The 15,923-nt window shown below is 39.6% G+C and overlaps 1 protein-coding gene across 4 annotated transcripts in view; it reads right to left on the bottom strand.

The window, feature by feature from the left end:
- The window catches only part of LOC108970751 (mucin-19), a 243,067-nt gene that overhangs the window by 108,783 nt on the left and 118,361 nt on the right, over positions 1-15,923 (bottom strand). For 3 of the 4 annotated variants that reach the window (XM_018936306.1, XM_018936305.1, XM_018936308.1), the window contains exon 2: positions 13,749-13,877. The gene's annotated coding sequence lies outside the window, so the exon portion shown is untranslated. The remainder of the gene's footprint in view (positions 1-13,748; positions 13,878-15,923) is intronic. The other variant, XM_018936307.1, reaches the window with a different exon arrangement.

The raw sequence follows: 15,923 nt of genomic DNA, 5'->3' as shown, positions 1-15,923 counted from the left end.
AACTGAACCAAAAGGTTCAATAATATTCAGAATTAATTGTTTTACCAGTTTGCAAGTAATCCTTGTTTGTGAATTCTTCCCCTCGGATACCAAAAAATGTATGCCATAATCTTCTTGGCCGATTTCCGAACACGAACTCGTCTTGAGCCGATCACTCTTTGCGGCACCCATTGCGCACACAACTTTCTAAAGCCCAAGTTGCTGGGTATTGAGTGCGACTTTTGTGCCTTACTGTAGCCAGCCACTTAAAGTAATACTTTCTAAAGCATTCTATGTTTTCGAAATACATTTCAACTTCAAATTTCAAAAAAAAAGAAAAAAAAATGTTGACATTTGAGGTCTTTTTCATAATCTACAAGTTCGAAAAATCGCTAGTCTAATGTTCTTCATAACATACATACATACTGCACATTCGTCTATACCAGCAAGGTTGTTCACACCACTGAAGATGTATTAGTTTTGATAGATACTTTGTGTATAAAATAGGTTCTATTTGGGTGTGTACATTATTAATGAAAAAAATATTACTTTTTATTTGCATTTCGAGTTTATTTTTTGCCGCCTTGAGCACATTAAACCTTCCTTACCTCACGCCTAACCAGTTGCATATTCAAAAATGTGGCCTGAAATTTCTATAATTTCAATTATAGAAATAATATTCGCGCCACATTTCCACCGCCTTGAGTAAATTCAAATTATAACCAGCTCCAATTAAATCAGCGCAATTAAGGTATGTTCAATTTTTAATGTCAACAACAGCCGCACCCAAAATCGCCTAAAACAGAATATCAAGACGGTATGCGTATCAAAGAGCAAATAAAAACAAATATGTATATATTTAAGTTAATTTATATTAAAACGTGACATGCGTAGAGCAATTAAAATTAAGCACTAGCAAACGATTTGCATTAAAATATGTATTTAGTGCGATTAAAAACATAAAATTGTTTTACAAGCTGCGCTATTCATTTCTAATATTGACATTATACAATGTAATACAATTTAACAAAGCGAATGGACCGCAATTAAATTAATTCGAATTCAGTGACATAAGTTATTTAAAAAGTTATTCAAAAACAGGCCTATATAAGCATGCTATGATAGTTATGTGTGAAGTACTTGCCTACTTAGCAATGGAAAATTGGCAACAATAAGTTCACATTACGGTGTGCGACTTCGCTAAGCAAGCAAACAAATATTGAATGCGACGTTGCCTCGTTTCCCCGCTTTTAATTTATTTTTATTTGTGATTTCAGGCAGCCACCAGCAGAACGCGCTTACTGCTTACTAAACTGTTATAAATAAATTCTGATTTCTCACTTTGATTGCCGCAGAAAACATTTATTTGTTAACACACAAGCGCACACGTTCTGCTCATTAGAGCGTTGATAAGTTACCGCTGCTTCTTGTCATTTTACTGATTTATTTTCAATTTTCATGTTAATGTGCGAGCTTTTCATAAAAATATGTACATATTTATATAATTGAAATCTTTGCACATAAATTTGCATAAAATTCAAGTCATTCATTTATGTCAATTGGCTGTCGCTACAAAGCCATACCACCCGCTTGGCGCTGTGCACTCCGCTATCGCCGAACCGACACCGACACCGACATCAACACGATCACTGTCGCACGAACATGAGAATGAACGACATGGCAGCCATGGCGTTCGCGCGCGTTTGTACATAATTCAGAGCTATCAATTTCTTTTAATTGAGAACTAAAAATGCAAGAAAACAAAGGCAAAAAGACAGCCAGCCAGCAGGAAAAAAACAATCTACTTTGTCTCAATTTTAATTTAAATTTATTAAATTTGCACGCGAGCGACACAATGCAAGGAAAGAACCGTCGTCGTTGGCAGTGGCCAGCAGCTGCGCATGCGTCACTGGTCCTTTGTTGGCGGTTGGCCGGCCTGCCATGGGTGGAGCACACAGTGAGTGGCGGTGTGGCAATTTTGCCACCACAAACATCACTCGGCCAGCGCTGGCAATCGCTAAACAATATTGTCTTGCTGCCGTCACTCGCGCATTCGTTGTTCGTTCGTGTTGCAAATCTGATTTCTGCTGCTGCTTTCCACACTTGCCGCGCGCTGATACGCCAATATACGAGTGTGCGTTGCTTGCATGCGCCGTGCAGCAACATTTTATTGCTCATTTAGCAGCGCTGCCTGGTCGTTTTGTTCTGCTGCTTCTCCGTTTTCCGCACGTACCGCAGATGTTGTTGATTATATTTTTATTTTGCTTCTTATTTTTTCGGTCTTTGCAACATTTTCCCCTTTTATTGCCATTCACATGCACACCGCAGACACTCAGCGCATTTAATTCATTTTTATTATGCCACAAACGTGCAACACAATTAATAAAATCCTCTACTTTATTGTTGGTCCAAACGCAATAGCCAGCGTTCGGCAAATAAGTGGCGTCCAGTGCCGCACGAAATGGCGTGAAATTCAACTGCGAAGCGTGCATATTTGCCACACATTACGGCAAGTGCAACGTCCAGCAGACAGCACAGCCAGCAAGCAGCTTCCAGCAGACGCAGGTCCATCCATTGTGGCGGCGATCGTCGGCGTCGATCGTTAGCTGGTCGATCAATGGACAACTTTTCAATAATAATTGCCATTTGTGGAATGTGGCACAAGCACACTCTAGAGAGCTCATAATCATTATTGCATAAATTATGAGTTGTTAGTGTGTCCGCAAACGGGAGTAGCGACTGTAATGAGTAAGTAAGCTGGTCGGTTTTCATGTTGTAAGAATCTATCATGATTACCCATGCGCGCAACTTGACTCAGTCACCAGTGATTTGCGGACAAAAAGCGCTTGCTTTGCTAACTGCTATACTATGTTATCTAGAGCGATGCTATTGGACGTATGCCTTGCTTTAGTGGCATTTAATTGCTAAATTTAGTTAATAAATTAATGAGTTGCATCAACACGCACTAAAATAATGGCACTTGCAACAGCTAAGAAGTAGCTGCTCCCCTGTGAATACCACTTTTGAGTAGCAATTAAGCATATTCTTATTTTATGCTGCGAATTTGAAGGCGCTAAAGCCCCAAAGTGTGCGCTAAACATTGCTTAAATTAAAAGGGGGCCGGTAGAATCCTATGAGGGAGCAAAAAATATCGTTTATCTAATAGCTTTGTCCGTTCGCCGAGCGTTACTCTCCAGCGTATCGAACAGAGTATAGTTATCCAAAGAAACGGACAGCACTTGTTGTGCAACCCTGCGCTTAAAGGTCTTTTGACGCATGCGCAATAGTGTTGTGAATCTTTCTTAGTGGATATGACCCTTTTTTCGCCCAAAAAATGTTTTATTAACCGCTTAGATAATTATGTTTTCCATAACCTATATATGGGTTAGTCAARAAACTATTTTCGTATTTTGTCAACAGATGTCGTTGCGGCCGTATATGTCCAGTGCTACTAATCGCATGGTGTCTGTATTGGAAAGGTGAGACAATATAATTGACTTTATGTCTTAAGTTTATCAAGTCAAAGCAAAATAGAAAATTCTATTTCAATTATTATTTGGACCATTCACAATAGTAAAAGTGAGCTAAGATAGTCAAATCAGCACTTGATGGCACTGAAGATAGTCTCCGTATCGGTTTTATGAGGTATTTTCGTATTCTTTTGAATGATACTTGATAACTTTGTTGTTGCTTTGAATTGTAAATTTTTTTCACAAGAATGCAGAAGCAAAGAGAAAAATATGGAACCAAAGACAGCTAATTGGTAAACCGAGTTGATACCTTATGTTCACTAGAGACTGTTAGGTTCACTAGAAACTGTTGGGGCGGGGATTGCCGCGCCAGAGTATCTAGAGTAGGACCTTAAACCAACCGGAATATCTTCCTTCAGTCACTGTAAAAGAGAGAAGCCTGGGCGGTTGCCAAAGAATCAGGCCATAACATTTTAGACCAGAAAATAGGTGGAAAGAACTTGCAAACTACGAAGCTGCTCATTCACAGAATTGTGTCAACCAGTCACTCGCTCTTTTCTCTCGAGAGCTTCATCAAATATTAAGTTTATTCATTGACGTACACACGTAATGATTACGTGTATGAGTCTGTGTATAAATTATCGAAAAAATCATGTTAATTAACATGAATAATTTTTAATTGCCGTGGCCTGCAATTACAGTTAAAATGGTTACTCTTTGCATTCAAACGCGCCATTAAAATAAATTTTTATGCGCACAAATTGTTGTTGCTTTCCAATATTTGTGTGTAACAATCTAACCCCCCCCTTGCTCGCGCCGCTGTTATTATTATGATTCTGATTGTAAATAATTAAATCTGTCAAACGTTAATGGCAGTCAATTGAGGTGAAACGAAACTAGAAACACAACAACAATAATAGCGACCAAAAAGGCGGCCGTTGCATTTAATATAAACGAAATTTTGTTGAATTACATCAGCGACATAAACGGCGGTGGCAGCGGCAGCGGGTGTCAACATGCAACGACGCCACTTAATCAACCCGCTGCCCCGCGCCGCCTCACCGATATCCAATTCGTTTATCGCAGCAAATTGCTTGTGCGCATGCGCAAACACACGCACTTTGACACAGCAACAACAACAACATTGACAACCAAATAATGCTGATTGATACTTTAGTGTGTGTGTGTCTTTTTTCACATCTCTCTCGCGCGCCCGCCTGTTGTTGTTATATTTGATTTTGTGTTTTGCGCTTTGCTTTTCGTCTCAATTTACTTATTTATTTATTCGTATTTTGATTTTTTTACTTGTTTATTATTGGTTGGCTGGCAACACGCTTATGGCGTCATGTGCTCATTGCCGCTGCCAATTATTATGAATACGAGCGCAACAACAATAACAAAAATAATAATAAAAGTACATTAATGCATATACAAGTGAGCCAATAATACAATAAATAAATAGCTACAACAACAAATGAGTGAAGTAAATAAATAATTTCAAATGTATTTATTCACATTAAACTAAATGTAGGCGAGTGTGTATGGGTGTGTGCGTGTGTGTGACCGCGCTTTGATGCGGCTTCATTAATTGAAAGCTCGAGAGCTGTACCCAGCAAATTATTATGCTGATGAGGCGCAAATAGAACGAATAAAATATGAACGCACACAACAAGAAAATATTTTTAATGTATGTATGCGTGCATGTATGTGCGTGTGTGTATGTATTAGTTAAATCAAAATTGCATATGTCTCTAAATTAGCAGAGGATTTTTTAATGAAGCATGTATTTATTGATTTGGCGCCACGAGATACATATTGAGTGCATATATGTACATATGTATAACTACCACTCATTCATCGCTCAAATTTGGAATTTTGCTAAACAATAAAATTAAAAAGAGAGAAAAAGAAAAAACTGGACTTCGACTACACCGAAGCTTTAACACCCTACACTTAAACAAAAGATTCTTTATAAGAACCTGATTCCGATCGATCAATTTGTACGGCAGCTATATGATATACTGATCCGATCTGAACAATTTCTGCAGACGTTACACCATTCTTTGAAGCAATAGCTCATGCCGAGTTTCGTAAAGATATCTCGTAAAATTAAAAAGTTTTCCTTACAAACACTTGTTTCCGATCGTTCAGTTTGTATGGCAGCTATATGAAATAGTGATCCGATATCAGCGGTTCCGATAAATAAGTAGCTTCTTTGAGAGGAAAGGACACTTGCAAAATTTCAGAGCGATATCTAAACAGCTGAGGGACTAATTCCGTAATATAGACAGACGGACGTGACTGAATCGACTCAGCTCCTTGTGCTGATCATTTATAAATATATTTCATGGAGTCTTCTATGTACGTGTTACAAGCTTCGTGGAAAGCTTAATGCTCTCTTGTTCAGAGTATAAAGATGAATAAAGCCGATTCGAAAGAGGTTACTATGGAATGAGCGCTGTCAAGACTTAAGGCAAAACAATTGTCAGTTGCTTTAGATTATTGATAATTATTTGTCGATATACAATGAAATTTTCGGAAGGCTGGTAGACGGATCAGGTAAAATAAAATGCCTTAACCACATGCAGGATCGCCAAGATCCCCGTAGGAAAGTTCGTAAGTAAAAATCATAAAAAATCACGCGGCCCCGAAAGAACTCCCAGACGATTGTTGGGCTACTGGCATGACTTGCAAGCCGGATGGACATAAGCAGAGAACGTTCTCATATGTGTAATATTATATTAAACTCGTCTTAGATATAGCTTCGCAGTTCAAGAGACTAGATGAATTAGACATCAAGACGCGCTTAAAGTTCACAAAAAACGTCGAAGAATAATTTAGCTCACATTAGACTAAACCCTCAGCTGACATCACAAGGGACCAATAAATGTATGTAGGACGTAAAAGACAGGCAGTATAATCTTATCTAAGCTATTAAAATAGAAAGATATAATAAGAATATAAATAAATAAGATAAAATATTTTCCAATACAAAATTACTGGCAACTTCTGATAAATTGAGCAAAGTATCACATAACGATAGATGTCTCATTGAAATTATTCCACGAAATCGATAAATTGATATTAACTTGACGTCTGTTGAAATGAGGCAAGCGCACAGTTGTGTGTGTATATATATAGTGATATGTCCCCACCACGACATCTCCTATAAATAATAATATATGCAGGCATGGTTCAGTGGTTAAAGCTCTTCCCCCCTTACTAATTTAGCCCTGATTTACAAACGCGTCACAAACATTTGCAGCATGTCGACAGCCGCACAATAAATTTGTATAATTTCCTTCAATTATTAACGCTGATGACAATCAACATCATCACTATTAATAACTCTCCGCGCTCGACATTCAGCGATCATTAGCTTTGCCTGGCACGGCACAGCCTAGCCAGGCGCTGCGTCGATCGTTACATTTCGGCTGCTACTTACGCGCGTCCCGCAGCATTTTGGGCCAATTGATTGGGAAAAATCCACGCTTCCCCGGCAACGGCAACTCTTTTGCTTTGATTTAAGTGTCGTTCGGCGTAATTATTCTAGATTGTTTCTCAATTATGAGCCGCTGATTGTATTGATTTATCGCGATGCTTGGTTTTTTGCCCTGGCAGGCGAGGGGTGCTGTGCGGGGTCTGCATGTGAATCATTTTCCGTTTTCCGTTATTAAATTGCTACTGCGTCGAGTGATTTTTAATTTATTTCTATATAAGTAAGTACTTAGTTGTTGCGCTCATTGTATTCAATGAGCTGTAATTTAAGGCTCATTTGAATATTTTATTCGCTCGTTGCAATCGCCGTCATTACTCGTACGTTCGATCGTTTGTCATTTCATCAGTTCAATAACGCAATTGAGTACAAAGTTCAATGAAAAGATATTTAACCTTTTAATGAGTTATTCGCAATGAGACGAAGCAATTAGCGCCGTTATGAATGCAAATGGGGTACAGTTGTGTTTGAAGTCTCTCTCATTCTAAAGTGTATGGCTTGATAACTGTGATTTATTGGAGACGCCGGGAGCCAAAAGTATTTGGTTTATTTTTACAAATAAACACAATTTCGAAAAAGTACGTCAACGTTGAAGGAAGATACCACAAAACGGTAAGAAACTAGGAAGCGTAGGATAATAGAACAACTGTGGACATTTGTATGTGAGACAAAGTTGCAAAAGTACATATTTATGTATGTATGTGTAGAGACACAAATTTCTTCCAGTTAAATGTGGAAAAGTAATTACTAGTTACTTAACCGGTTACCTTCAGACCACCTCTGCCAGAAATAAATAGGTCACACGTTCAACAGTCTTACCACTCAAAACAAGAGAAATAATTGGAAAATTCAACAGCTGAGTTTGCTGAATCCCTACTAACCTCAAGTAACACGTTGACTTTGTTTCATAACCCCTTGTGAGAACTATAAAAATCATGACAAGTTCTTCTTAATTCTCAGATGTTTCGTTATAAAGTAATCAATAAATAGATCGATGCTTCATTCAAACATTCTAATAAAGCAGGAAGTCCTTGCCCACTGTGTGATCTATTGATCTAATTTTACCTTTTCAATTCTACAAAATGTCACAAGTACAGCATTGTATCTCAAACGTTACACTAACTCAAGCTATATGTATGTCAGGTGGGCAGCCAACTAATCAACCAATTAATATTTGACAACAAAAATTTGCGTCATAAATCAGCGAAACTTTCAAGTGCAATTAGCATAAAATCGCTCGAAAATATTCCACATTGCTTTATAACGCATATAAATTGCCTGTTATTGACATTAAAGCGCCTTAAAATAGTGCATTTTGTATGAATTAGATGCAAAAAAAACGGTTGTTTGTTGCGCCGCAAGCAGATATGCGAATTTAGTGTTGCCACCAGTGATGCCTAATCGCCTGTTGGGTGCGTCGCGGTGAGTCTGCTGCCGTTAGTGCGTGTGCGTGTGTGTGGCTGTGCGGCGCTTTATCGGTCGCTTACCCTGTGGGTCGTCACCGCCTGTCAGCTCGTAATAATGATCGTGACAGATTGTGGCAGCGCGTATGAAAGATCGCTGCCGTGATCGGAGCGACACAGCCGGCCGCGCAGACACACCACCGATGCTGCTTAACGTGGCACATAAATTACACGATCTTATGGCAGGATGGAATGGCTAATGCTTGAATAAAATACTAAAATTTGTTGTGTTCGAGTTTATGTTGTCGCGTGTGCTGGCATGAATATATAATATAAAATGTGGACAAGAGTCGACGGCGGATCAATATATGTCGAATTTGTACATATTTCGCTTAAGTGGTGAGAAAACTAGGTGCAGTAACGGAGTTAAGATATAGATATAGAGTGTTTAAATCTTAACTGGCGCAGACGCCGCTTACATGGTTATAGCCGAGTTAACAACAGCGCGTCAGTTGTGTCTTCTTTTCGTTATTCGACGCCAGTCCTTGGTCACCTGATCTCTCTAACGGAATGGAGGTCTTTCTGTTGCTCCACCGGTACTGAATCGAATATTTTCAGAGCGGCAGTGTTTTCATCCATATGGACGCGGACAACATAGCCTAGCCAGCGTGGCCGCTGTCTCTTGATTCGCTGAGCTATGTCAATATTGCCGTATATCTTGTAGAGTTGATCGTTCCATTAACTGCGGTTGCCAAAGCGCAATGAACCTTAAATCTTCTTTCTCTCGAACAATCCTAACGCCAACTCATCAGATGTTGACAATTCTCATGTCTTCGCATCTTAAAGCAGGACGGGAATGATGAGGGGCTTGCAGAGTTTGGTCTTCGTTCGTCGAGAGAGGACTATCGAACGGGAGTCTCCTTGTCTAAACCCTCGCTTTGGAGTGAACGTCTCTCGTAGGCTTGTTGCGATCCCGACGGAGTTTTTGGTGTTGCTTAACGTCGGTTTACACTTCTATAATAGTTTTCACACGATTTTGGTGGCCAATCGATCGGCCCAAAACGAGGAATTATCTGCTTAAAAAAGTATTCTCTCAATAAATCCCTTGATTGATGCGATCTGTGTGAAGTGGCGCCGTCTCATTGAAAACAAATGTATTCACGATATCGAGCTTCTATTTCAGGTATCAAATAGTCGGCTTAAATTGTCGCCATTGACGGTTATATTCTTACCGGCATTATTTTTGAAGGAATATCGACCGATGACTTCACCGACTCACAAACCGCACCAAATCGTTGTTTTCTCTGGATAAAATGACAGTTCTTGAATCTCTTCAGGTCATTCTTCGTCCCGAATGCAGCAATTTTACTTGTTAATTGACTTTCCACAATCTTCGTGTACACTCTCAGCTACGCCTGCTATTCCTCCTTCACTGTGTGTTGTATACGGTCTAAGCGGTCGAATATTTTCCAATAATGAATGCTGGGTATCTGGATGGGTAATGGTGTTGCGAATAGTTCCCTCAGTAAGTCGAATATTTTGGCCATAAGTTAAGCGAAGCTCACGAGACACATTCTTTACTGAACGTGAATTTTCGTAATAAAGTGAAAGATTTTTAAACATTGTTCAGGCACAAGTCTTTCCATAATGAAATGCCAAACAAAACTGAATGAAAGTATCACGTGTGATCTCTCAGAAAAGGCTTTTGAAACAAGTACCTCTACTTGGATCACCCGTTATATAGTTTAACCAAAGGTTATTATCGAATGAGACTATAAGATGAACTCTCGTTGCCAATTTCTGTAGGAATTTCGAAATAAATTTTAAAAACCTCATCTAAAAGTCTATAAAGTGTTCAAGGTATTGCATATTTGAGCCATAGACTATAGTTCTTCCCCAGTGCAGTTCTCCGGCGCCTAATACCAATGTCAACACATGCTACATATTTTCTTTAGGTGTCGCTGTACTCAAGATAAGTAGAAACCGGATCTCCGATGCCACTTCAATTCGGCGCTGATAAAGAACACATTTTTATTTTGTAAGAAAAAAATATTTCGCAAACTATAATATTACTTGTTAATAAAAAAATTCAATTTAAATTGATGTAAAATTACAAAAACCTGCTTGCTCACGCCCATTTCGGCCAGAGGCTTTCGAGGGGCACGTTTTGCTTGCCAAAATATGCCTATTAGCCATTCCAATTACCGACATAAAGATATGAAAATTAAAAATTACTTAAATGCATATGTAAGTATGCATATGGATTTGCTTAATTACCGGCTGCGAGTGCTTTCGAAACCGAACTCAGCTAAACATAAATCAGCATAAAATATTACACTAAATTACCGCATACAATGTCGCTTAGTATAATAAACATGTGTCTAAATATGTATATATATATATATGTATGTGTATATGTATATGTATATGTACATATGTGTTCATGTGTGTGTTTTTGATTGTTCGCAGCTCCTTGGCACAAAATGTCACTCCAACTTGGAGCTGCTCGCTGTTGCATGCAAATCGCGCTAAATTAATTGTTGCGTGATTATTTGTTGTATATTTTCGTATAATTACAACAACCACTCATAGAAACATATGTGCATACATATATACGTGTATCGAGCATATCGAGCGCCTGCTTTGGCCACTGCTGGAATCGGCTTTAATAAGCTTTTGCAGAAAAAAATGTTTTAAATTAATATGTGTGTTCTTGGTGTTGTTGCGTGTTATTGTCGTGCGCCATTCGTTGCTATTAATTAGCAGCTTTAGATTTTCTGCATTTATTTTTGTATTTCTAGGAAAGTTGTGGGGCAAAGTTGGAGCTCAAGCGTCGCTTATTTAGTACCAAAAGCCTTCGCAGGCACTGTAAAGGCCTCTCGACAGCACACATACACACACACACACACACTCAGACATATTTTCTTCGATTTTGGCGCTGCAATTGCTTATATTTCAAATGCAAATATACATACATATATATTTATTTATTTATATGTGTACCAAGCTTGTAGTACAAGCCAATGCCGCGCTTCTTGTATCCGCAATTACATTTTAAGCCATAAATCCATGCTCGTTTGCATTATCGCCATTTTCGCAAAACCTTTTACGCAATATTTGCACATTGCCACAATCGACGGCTGCCAATAATAATAATAATCACAACAATAATAATGAGCAGCCATAGAAATTATCATAATAGACATAAATCGCTCACAAATGCCTAACCATGTTTCTACATGTGTGTGTGTTTGTATGTGTGCGTGTTTTCGCCGGTAATTTCGTACAATAATTGCAATTGGCACAAAACAATTACAAAGATAACCAATTTGAAAATAGCTTGGAAATTCGCAAGGCGCAAATAACTGTTAGCGCATAGCACTGCAGCCATGAGTAATATATATATATATGAATATATAAAAAACATACATACATACATGCATTTGCACAGAAACACCGATATTTCTATGTCTTTTGAGCGATTGAAGTCGATTGAAGCATTGCCGTTGATTGGTTTCTAATTTCGCACTAAATTTATTTGCACTCGCAAACCAACAAACATTGCCACGCACGCACATATACAAGCTTACTATATGATATATGTATGCGTATGAGTGTGTGTAAATGATGTGCGTATATAAATATGCCAAACAAAATGAAGCCCGCAAGTCAGATAGTGAAAACTGAATTTACTTTCTCGTGAAAATAACGTCAAGCCTTTGAGGTTATGTGCCGCTTGTGGCACGCAGAGCCTTGTAGGGTAGTAGGCGCCCAATTGGGTTACGTTAATCGAAAGGTCGTACCGGTAATGTTACTGTTTATCCGATTTGGTTTGGCTAAGGAATTAAGAATAAACAATGAAATGGGCAGCGCGAAAGTGTAATGATGATTTATTTGAAGTCAATAAGTCAGGTGGCGAGATGGATTCAGCTGCGGCAGTTATGGCAAAAGCAGCAGTAAATCATATTTTCTCCAATTCTCTTTAAAAAAAAAAATGTGGTAACTTGCTGTTGTCGTAACGATTATATAAACCCTGTTCGGGGGAAAACAATACTTAGCTATCGCTGAAAACAAGCTGTTTCGACGGGTTTGGCTCATACTTTGAGGGGTTTTAAGCGAGTAGGTTACAATGCGAATTCCAAAATGTGACTAGCATCAGCCGGGGATGCTTTGTATGCAGGGAATAGGTTTTGTATGGCAGGGTCTAGTCTAGGTCGCCTTTTTTTACACAACAACTGTGCTTGGTGGTGTTTGAACCTCAAATACGCCATTCACTGGCAGGCAGTAATGAAGTTGATCGCATCCGTAACTGGTCGATATATGGTTCTCGGTTGTGGACGTGTTGGAGAAACGTTCTACTCATGTTTCTAAGAGGCGGCTCTGCTTCAAGCGGATTACATGGTTCCCACAAAGACATCCGAGCAGAAACCCACGTTCACAGGAAACATGCTGACCTCACTACGTAGATGTTCGATAAGATAAAGCAATAGACATTCCGTTGTAGTCCGAAGTGCGGTGTTCTCGTAGTTCTGTATCTCCGCTAATGGTATCCTGCTGCATGCAGGCGACCATATAGGGGTGGCGTGGTTAATGACCGTTCGGCCGATTACCTTATGCATCGCCAACAATGCTTCTTTGTCTTTGTTTCAAGCTCTATCGATTAGCGACTTGAGCATCTTGTTGCCGCTCTGTACTCTTGTAACAATAGCGGTTGTGTGCGGAAAGAAAGAGTGCATATTGCCGTTTGTGAAACCTATCATTTTAGGATTATTTATCGTAGGAATTTACACATTATCGACAGAAATATATAGATCCATTCTGTACTCATTTGTTCAGTTGGTAAGAAGGGTGGTCGTGGCCTTGGCAGTGACGGTTTTAGGCTCCTAGCAATGAAGAAGCGAGAAAGTTCGAGTAAATAGCCGTTCATCAAATGTAGTAGATCACGGTGATCGGTTCAAAAACTTGTCGATGTTCTCTTCTGTAAACCAAAGCACAAATGGCGCCTATGTGACTATTATGTCAATCATGTCCAAGACAATGGAGTCCGCGTTACCGAAACGAGCCATATATAGTACCAACAAATGATCTTCACCTCAACTATTAATACCAAAACATTTAGAGTATTATTTTCTGGTGCTGACAACAATGATTTTCAGTGGTTTTCCCAATTAAGCAATAGACTTCATCTCTGTATATATTTTCGGATTTGTCGCCACCGAAGATTGAACTTAGACTTAACGGCCGAATTTATATTTAACACTTCCTCACTCATGCTTAGATTAAGTACAATTGTATAAGCTAGAGATTATGTTATTACACGAGGAATGCACCACGACTTTAGGTCTATTGTGCTAGAGACATTCAATTATAGTCATTTTGGACTTGTGAAATTCAGCTTACCTTGAATTTCGTCCAGCTTTTCCAAACAAAGGTGTTGACTTTGAACAGTTATTTGATAACAACAAACTGCAGGGCCAATAGTTCTCACCTTGCCAACGTGTTTCTACGGCATTTGGCTGCCGGTACTAACTGAAAATAAGAAAGAAAAGTATATAAAGTTTTCAATAATAAATAAATTTAAATAGAACAATATTCGAAGTATTTTTTGACCCACTTGGCAAAACTAGCAGCGCACAAGTTTGTGCAAATAAAAATGGCTACGGAAGTTCACCAACGCTTACACTATATTCTACACAAGCTACCGGGAAACCAGCAAAAACTGCAAGCGTTGCTGGCTTTTCAAACACAATGAAGCTCAGCGGCTCACAAAAATACAAAAGAAACGCAAAAGCAAAAAAAAAAACAAAAATAAATGAAATAGAAAAATACACAAGAAAACCGTTAGCGGGGTGTTTTCCTATATTTCAAGCGTAATAAGACTATTATGAAGCTAAGCAGAGCTAAGTGACTGCGAAAAAAGCGAACCACTTAGTCGGTGTTTATAGCTTCCTCGCACCACCGCAAAGCTTAAATCACTGTAATTTAGGAAGAAAAAAATATATTTACTGCTTGTACCAAAACCTCACCAAAGAGCCAGTGCCTGAACAATGGAGCAGAGTGAAAGAAACGCTTAACGTTGCGGACAAAGGGCCAAGCCAGCAGGCCAAATAGCAACCTGTTGCTGCTTGCTGCTTTTGGGGTAGAAAAATAAAATAAAAATACACCGAAATGCAAAAATAAAATAACAGTATAAGGCGCAACAACAATAGCAGCAACCAACTGCCGTGGGAGAGAAGCAATGTAGCTTCGTAAAAATCACAGTGGCACATCAACAGTTGCCAAAATGCCAGCACTTTACGAGCAAATCGGCCAGCACGCCACAGCCAGAACAGCTAGAGAGTTTTATATCCCCCCCACCCTACGCACAAGGCACGTAGTGCTTTATTTTATCTTGGCATACCTCCCAAGTGGTAAATAAAAAGGAATTCGCCCGAAGTATGTGAGTAGCAAGGCAACAACACACACAGCGGCACACTCGACACAGCGCAGAGCTTTGGTAGCCTTGGAAAGAAGGGTGTGTGGGGTGGGAAAGGAAAAATCGCATATAAAACCGACTGTGGGTAACAACAAAGAAATGAATGAAGAAAAGCGACGTGTTGGGGCCCGTAATGGGAGGGCAGATTGAGCAAAAAGCGGCATTAGACACACAAATGAAGAGTGAGTGAGTGAGCGAGCGGCGTGCAGGGAGCGCTAGTGCGTCGTCAAAGTGTAGCAGGTGGGTATGTGTGTGTTTGTGTGTGCAGCGTTTGGCATTTTCTGAGAAAAATATCAAAACTTTTCACATTTTACACACAAAACCGCAACAAACACACCATACACACTCATGCACGCTCGCAACGGCATACACTTTTACTTGGAGTCAACTCCACAACTACTTCTAACACGACAGCTGCGCCAACAAAGTCGTGCCATATTCTTACTAACAGCAATGCTACCCGGTTGTTTGTGCACGTGTGTGTGTGTTGGGTAATGTTAGTGAGTGAATGGCGCTTCAAAGTGTCTGGCAAGTGTCTACGAATTTCTTCGTTGTGGGTGATTCCACCCTCGCCACAGACGTCACGTCGCCGTCGCTAACCTGGCCTGGCCTGGCCTGGCTTGGCCTCGCATTTGTACACTTGACTGCTTGGGCTTTCCCGAAGCGTGTGTGTATGCGCATGCAAACATATAACTGTATGTGGGTATGAAGTTACAAAAGCGTTTTTATTTTCTGTTGTTTTGCCTTTTATTCGTGCTGGCAGCACTCAAAGGTGACGCTGGCGCTTGGATTGAGGTCGTGCCAGACGCGTGCCGCAAAGTTTCCTATTTTTTCTCGGCAAATAAGCAACTAATTGAGCGAGCATTTGTGGTTGGCAGACAACAGTGTTCGGAAACGAAGACAAAAAGTCGAGACTGAAGTTGTTTTTGGCACACATTTATATCGGAACTGCACTGATGGGAATCTGTCGAGGTGGAACTAGACTAGTTAAGGCACAGATTCTACCGAATTTCACGATTTGTACGTTAGAGAAGTTCTGTCCTTGACCCGTTAGGAACCACTCTCAAGAGTCATCTTTGTGATTGCACCATTCCACACAC

Source organism: Bactrocera latifrons, unplaced genomic scaffold (genome assembly GCF_001853355.1).
Source record: "Bactrocera latifrons isolate USDA-ARS-PBARC rearing strain unplaced genomic scaffold, ASM185335v1 scaffold_31, whole genome shotgun sequence".
NCBI lineage: Eukaryota > Metazoa > Arthropoda > Insecta > Diptera > Tephritidae > Bactrocera > Bactrocera latifrons.
This window is presented reverse-complemented; position numbering and strand designations above follow the sequence as displayed.